The sequence below is a fragment of the Octodon degus genome, unplaced genomic scaffold, assembly GCF_000260255.1.
Source record: "Octodon degus isolate 3935 unplaced genomic scaffold, OctDeg1.0 scaffold00013, whole genome shotgun sequence".
NCBI lineage: Eukaryota > Metazoa > Chordata > Mammalia > Rodentia > Octodontidae > Octodon > Octodon degus.
The window spans coordinates 28,010,513-28,017,932 of record NW_004524589.1 but is presented as its reverse complement, the minus strand read 5'-3'; positions in this window follow the sequence as shown (position 1 = coordinate 28,017,932).

Genomic DNA, 7,420 nt, shown 5'->3' with positions numbered 1-7,420 from the left:
TTTTATTTTCTTTTTTATGTATTTAGGACAGGGTCTATAAAGCCTCACTACACAGATTGGACTTGTAGTAACCCTCCTGTTTTTCAGCCTCCGAAGTCCTGGGACTACAGATGCATGCTACCATGCCCAGTCTCATTCACCATCTCAGTGCACCTTGGAGATGGCATCAGAAGGGCAGGCCAGGAGACTGAATCCCTGGCCTTTATGTATGCCTCAGCATGTGCTTTAATCTGCTGAGTTATCTGGGAGGCCCCTTGTTTTTTAGAAATATATGTTTTACTCATTATAAAGAACTCCTCAGCCTTTCTATAATAGCCCCAAGCATCCTAGTTCTTTATCTCCTTTTCTGTAGAACATATTTTCTAAAACAAAACAAACAACCCAGCAAACAACATAAAACAAAACATAACCTTCATTAAGGCCACTGTAATGCCAAGTTCATATTACTTCATTATGTAGCAATAAAAAGGCACTAAATATCTCTAATTTATGTACTATACAAATGGTGTTATCTTTGATGACTTCATAATTTATCAGATTATTTTCCTTCCAACAGAATAGAAGAATTTCCAGAAGGAAATTTAGTATTCCTTCCAAGACAAAATATTCATAGACAGGCTGCTTTTAATATATCATCTGTCCTGAAATGGTCATAAAATACAGAGGATAAGCCTGGTATGGTGATGCATGCCTGTAATCTCAGCACTCAGGAGGCTAAGGCAGGAGCAGTACTGCAATTTTGATGCCATCCAGAGTGCATTTAAGGCCAGCCTAAACTATATAACAAGACCTTGTCTCGAAAAGACCAAAATCATCGTCATCATCATCATCATCATCATCACCATCACCATCATCACCATCATCACCATCATATGCGATAATGGATTTCTTTGAATGAAGATTTTATTCTACTTTAAAATTATAATATAGTGTTTAAGGCTAAAACACAGAAAAGTGATTCAGAGAAAGCATTGTTTGACTGTTGTAATAATCCCATGCTTATCACATTTATTTGCAATAAGCAGATTTCTCATGAAGGAAATGTCACAAGCAAGATAAAAGGAGAAATTTTGGGTCATCGTTGATTTTTCTTAACATGGATTAATTTTTTAAAGAATACTTTGAAAATGTTAGTATGATTCTTACAGACTAGATATAATATTTCTCTTCTCTTGAAACATAATAATGATTGGAATAATTGGCATTTCTTGGGCATTCATAAGGGAGAATTAAATAAATAAAATGTGTAAATAAATATACAGATAAATAAGGCTATAAAATAAGCTGTAGAATTTTTCTGATTCTTTATTGGATTATATTAGATTTTTTGCAAAATATTAGATATATTAAATAATATAAATATATAATGATCACCATACTTACATTCCAATGACATATGCATATAAAAGCAAAATAACAAATGTATTACTTACATGTTTATGCTGTTACAGGAAGTCATTTTTTTTACCAATATGCAAAAAGATATTAATCATTAAATATCTATTTATGCATAAGTTTAATGTTATCTTCCATTGTGATATTATGGAAGATGAGGTCTACATTTCATCATGAGTGTGAAAGAGCTTTCTTCTCTTTCCTATAATTTCACAAGATTATCAATTTGAGTATACTACTATCCTTCTATAGAAATCATAGCAGACATAACTAAAAATGTTCTCTAACAGCTAGAATTCACTCGGTCAACATACATGATACTGAGAGGCCACAAAATTATCACTATCATTCCCTTAGCAAAACATGCCAGAGAAACCTCAGTCGATAACTAAAGGAAACTGCTCTGTAGTTGCTCAGCTGAGTTGCTCCTCAGGCAGCACAACTGCAAGCCTGGTATTTTACACTGACTCCTAGAGTTCCCCACATGACTGATTCAACCACAGAAATGTAACTGTCTTGATACTCCACAATGTTCTAGTTCCAATGTACTACTAAAATTCGTTTTCAGGGTGAATGTTTTCTTCAGGTTGCTAGGAATGTTGTCAGCTGAAGCACCCTGACGGCTTTCCATCTGGAGGAGTCACCTTTGTGTAGTGATGCCACTCTTCTATCTTTCTGCATCCAATGACAAAACATACAGACTTCTAAAGAAACAGCCTCTGTTCCCTAATCAGGACAAAGCAGAAGGATGCTAAATTCATGCAAATCCATCCCCTTTTCAAGGAAGACAGTGTATAACATTTTGGGTTCAGCACTATTCTGAAAGAACAGAAACTACAGAAGAGTCTATATCTAAATAGCAGCCAGTCACTTGGGGTATGGAAGTAGTTCCCTGTTATAGAAGAGTAATGGACACCTATTGAGATAAACTCGCCATGTTGAAAAAAGAATACCTCCGAGTAATGCATAATTGGATAAGAAAATTAGAATCTGTATACACAAATGTCTTTAATTTCCATATTCTCATTGTCTTTTATCATATGAAATACATTCCTTGCCCAAATAGGACAATGCAAACCCTGCAAAGTAAATGATATGAAATGCACGTTATACGTCTATAATTCTCCTTTTGGTCACTAGGTTAGGAACTAGAATTTTGGCACAGCACAATTGATGTGGGATGGTCTTGGGCTGCTAATGATGAAGGAAAGAAGCTATCCCTTGAAGGAGGTTTTGAATTAACTAACATATACCAGAAGAATCTAGAAGAATAGTCATAAGGCTGGTGCCTGAGAATGCTGGAACAAGGCATGTTCTATCAGGCAGCATTTGTCAGTATGGGAATATCTTAATCCATGCCTATAAAAACACTTTGTCAAGAACCCAGAAAATTTAGCTAACATGAAACTAGACAGATTGTAATAAGCATGAGGAAAGTTAATGTCCATATTGAAAAATGTAGAAATTCCACTGTTTATTTGGGAAATAGTAGAGAGTCTTATTAAAATGCTGAACGAAGTGCTCGTGTTTGAGAAAGTTTCATGTAGAGCTATCAATCTTAGCAGATGGCTTTGTCCCATGTTTACTGAAGCAAAGGCAATAGCTCATTGAGAGAATCAACAGAAACAACTGAAAGGTTCAGGGGAGGCTTCCCTTTATAGAATAAAGTTGAAAAAGGAGAAGTCAGCATAGAAGAGGACTCACTAAAAGCAAAGAGGATAATCCATTATCCAAAGAGGCTTACTTTGTGCAATTAAACATGAGACATCAGGCTTTCCATCCATGAGTCTTAATATATTTTGTGTTGCTTGTATGCCAAAATACCAACTCTAACTCTACAGGAGTAGATTCCTACCTGCAAGCTAGGAATTCCCTTCCCTTTTAACCATCATCAAAATCAATCCATCTTTCCCAGTCTATTCATTTCCTCCTTATCCATTGAAGCCACTATGGTGGCCATATTTACTTTGCACTTATGGCTGAAACGCCGACATCGGTCCTCTGTTGTCCCAGAGTTCAGTGATAACACCAGGAAAACAGTTATATAGCACATCTTTACTGAGAATCATTTTGCACAATAAAACTGTGATTGACACCAAACTGACAAAGGGGATGACCTGGAATGTCCCCTGAAATTATCTGGCTTTGGTCACAAATACCTGGTATTTCCCTGGGGACTACAGATTCATTTTAGCATGTCAGAGCCTTTGATGCTTTCCTTGAGACTCTGGGAAGGCAGACTGCACATCTTGATTTTATTTAGTGTGACCCAACTTTGTATTTAAGGCTTTCAGGTCACTCAAAAGAGACACTAGAATCAATTTCATGTGCTTTTACCAAAACCGTAAAGCCCACTCCCTTGATCATGTTCTCATGCAAACGAATTCTCCTTTATCCAGCCTTAAATTCTATGTAGAACTAAAAGGAAAAGTCTTTGGGGATAGTGATTATATTAGGAGCGTGAAACCCTCATGATTAGGATCAGTGTCAGAGTGCAGATGGTTTGACCCAGAGGCAAAAATGAACAGAGCTGCTAAGTAACTTAAAACTGTGGCTTCTTCCTGGTCACTTTCAGCTCCTCATAGAAATAGAATGGTTACCTTGTTTTGGAGTGCTAAGCAAAGAACTGGGCAGGATAGCATGAAAGATAGCAAGATTTTATGTTTATTGAAGGTAGGAAAAGAGACATGCTCTGCAGAATGGTGATTGAGCCAAGCAGAAGTGGAGAAAAAGATACACTATGATGTGAGAATGGACTGCTCTAAAAGGAGAACAGAGTAGTGGGGCTCGTTGTGAACTGCACTGTAATATCTTCCACTTCTCAGGCTGACATCAGATCTAGGTCATCCTATCTTAACCTTGCTCAAGTTCTCGTAAGAAAAACTGAAGGTAAGCTGGGGGGATTTAGCTCAGTGGCACAGTACTTGACTGGCAAGCAGGAGGTCATGAGTATGATTCCTGGTACAAATCTAAAAAGAAAAAAAATTAAAAAATTGAAGATAGCATGCTTTGATTGAATCCACATACAGGGCTTTGCGCATGTGCCCTGAGACTTTGCAATTAACAGATCATGTCCATTTTCCAGCTAATTTTTTATTCCCTAATCTCCTTTATCATTATAACCCTCATTCTGAAAGTAATTGAAAGTAGTCATTCAGAGCAACATGTCTTTTCTTAAGTTGAGAGAATTTCAAAAGCATGAGGCATTCAAGAATGTCCCTATAACAGTAGCTCTCAAAGCTGAGTCTACCAGGGCTGGGGATAGCTAAAAAACATAGGGCTACCTGCCAAGCACAAGGTGGTGAGTTTGATTCACAGTACCACGAAGAAAATGAAAGCTCCAAAATTATAATACCCAAAGCAGAGTCTATTCATCATTAGGTCCACAAAAATCTTTCTGAGTATTGAAAGTATCCCCTGGCTGCATCTGAGAAGATCCTGAAGCGGAAACATAAAGTTTAACCTACCCTTTTGTAGAACAAGTTAGTAAATTCACCAACTCATATTGCAGAAAAATAATTTTCAGGACTTATTAGTAAGAGGCTGCGAAAGTAGGTGTGATCTACTAACTGTAAGATCCAGTAATGCACGTACACAACAGCTCCCAATGCCCGGCACATGAACTTCTCAGGAGAACTAAGGCAGGTTAACAGCAGGATGGCTCAGACCTGACATCAGCCTGAGGTGTGGAATCCCTGTTTTGAGTTTCAGGACCTAGAGGGAGATGTTCTTGTGGGTGCCCTCAGGATTCAAAAACCATAAAAGACATCAGGATGAGCTCTCTACCTTGTCTTTTCTCAGGAGAGCTCAACCTGTGTTCTCCATGATATAATTCACCTTACATTTTCATTTTTACGTGGCCCAAGCTCACTTCTCTAGAGCCTATTTCTCCCTTACTCTTCACATTTACTTTGGCTTTTTAATAAACATGTTATTTACTAAGATTCTGGCAACAGCTTTATGTTACAAGATACTAAATCTGCCACACAACTTGTTTGTAAGTCTTAGTTTCAATATGAAGCTGCCTAAAACAAAAAACTCAAAGCCTGCTTTTCTACATGCTAAATATCTTGCAAGGGTGCCATTAAATATAGTAATATACTAGAGAAAGTACAAAATAAGAGTTAACAAAAGCTAAACATTGCAGCCTGAACAACATTCACACACAAAAATAAAGTAATTATCAATTGGTTACATTGGTTAAAACCTAACAGTATAAAACATGTATTTTAGAATCTTTCACTATTAAGTTCAAAAAGTACTAGTGTCTCCATGAAACAATTCCTCTCCAAAGCCAAAGTGCAGTTAAAAATTAATTCAAATGATATAACACATTCAAAAGCCAAAAAAACATTCAGTCTTTATTGATGTGGAGGTATAAACTCAAAGCTTTGGGGCTTTCTCACACTGCAAAGGGCTATTTCTCTGATTCACTCAAGGCAGCAGATGACGAAGTCCACAGATGTCATTAAGTTCAATAAAGGGCAAGAGGGCTCGTACCCAGCTCTGACTTCCCCAGGAAGCGTGGCTACTGTGTCTACAAAAGTAGGGGATGTGAGGACCAAAGGCACACTGTTCTGCTAGCTGAAGAGATGGCAAGCCACCCCTCCCTCCACCCTAAAACTCTTTTCCGAGGTAAAGAAAAAGTATACATGAGGGGAAATTAAGATACACTTATCCACAGAATAAGGATTTCAAAATATTAATGTAATCTTTATCTTAAAAAAATGTAACTAGAGCCATTTGGCCATTTCTGAATATATCTTAAGATGTATCCAGATTCATTTCTGTTGATTACTAGATACTTCTAGTCAAAGATATTAAATTTCTTCCCAAATATTTTAACCATGAGTGTGACTACAGTGTGTTACCTCCTAGGTTACCATGCAGTGGAGGAGAAAAAGTGGATGTTCAAGTCGCAAGTAACAATTATGGCCCTTGCACATAGCGGGATTGGAGACTATCTTCAGGATACATCTTTATTGTCTTGGTAAGTCTTTTAATGTCCTTTTCTTTCTCAGTTGCATCCTTTGACTTGTTTTTAGTTTTTTAAACTATCCTTAGTACCTGAGTCAGTTTTTGATGGGAAGCTTTCAGAAGATTTATATGAACAATTCTTTTTCTACTTTTTGCTTGCTTCCTCATCTTCAGAATTTGAAGAGCTGCTGAAAGAATCAGAGCTTGATGAAGAAGATGAATACCTACCAGATTTCTTCTTTCTGTTTTTTTTTTAATGAGCTCTCATTTCCACTTAATAATTTCTCTCTGTGCTTTTCTAGTTCTTTCTTGCAATTCTCATTCATTTTTTCCTTCAAATTCAGCCAAATCCTTAGAGCCTTTCTTTTTCTTTTCTAGTTGCTCTTTCACTTCTTCCCAGGTAGGCCTGTGTTGATTCAGTTAATTTTGTGTGTTTGGCCCTGAAAACTGGATTGCATATCTTGATCTGGCCATTGGTATCGGATTCATGTAGGCCACCCGATTGTCCCATTTTCCCATGCTGCTGGACAGAGCGCACAAGACTGTGAAAGCTAGACCAGGGTACAGAACAGCAGAAACAGGCCCGCTCTGGCCACGGCCCCCATTTAGTTTTTCAAGTAAACTTTTCCTTTTTTTTAAATTTTTTTTTTTGTTCAATTAAGATGAGAAAAAACTGGAATCCAACTCCAGCAGAAAAGTGAGCTACCACAAACCTGGTAGCATTATTTGCTGAAGCTGGCAGGAAGCTCAGAATTGAGGAAATTCAGGTAAGATAAACTTTACGTACAACACCAATTTTGAGGAGACTACTCAGGAATGTTATTTGGCCAGGTAAAGCCTGATGGGCCCAACTTTCCATTTTTCTGTAAAACTTCATGGAAATCTTTCTCTCTTTCTAAAATCTCTCCCTAGGCCAGAAGTTGAGGGTGCTCTTCTCATGACATGCAAAGGCAATTTGCTGCTTCTCCCCTGGTGGGTGGGAGACAAGGGAAGGGAATGAGATGGCTTTTGTTTTTCCTCTAGCTGCAATTTCTTTCTTTCTTTCTTT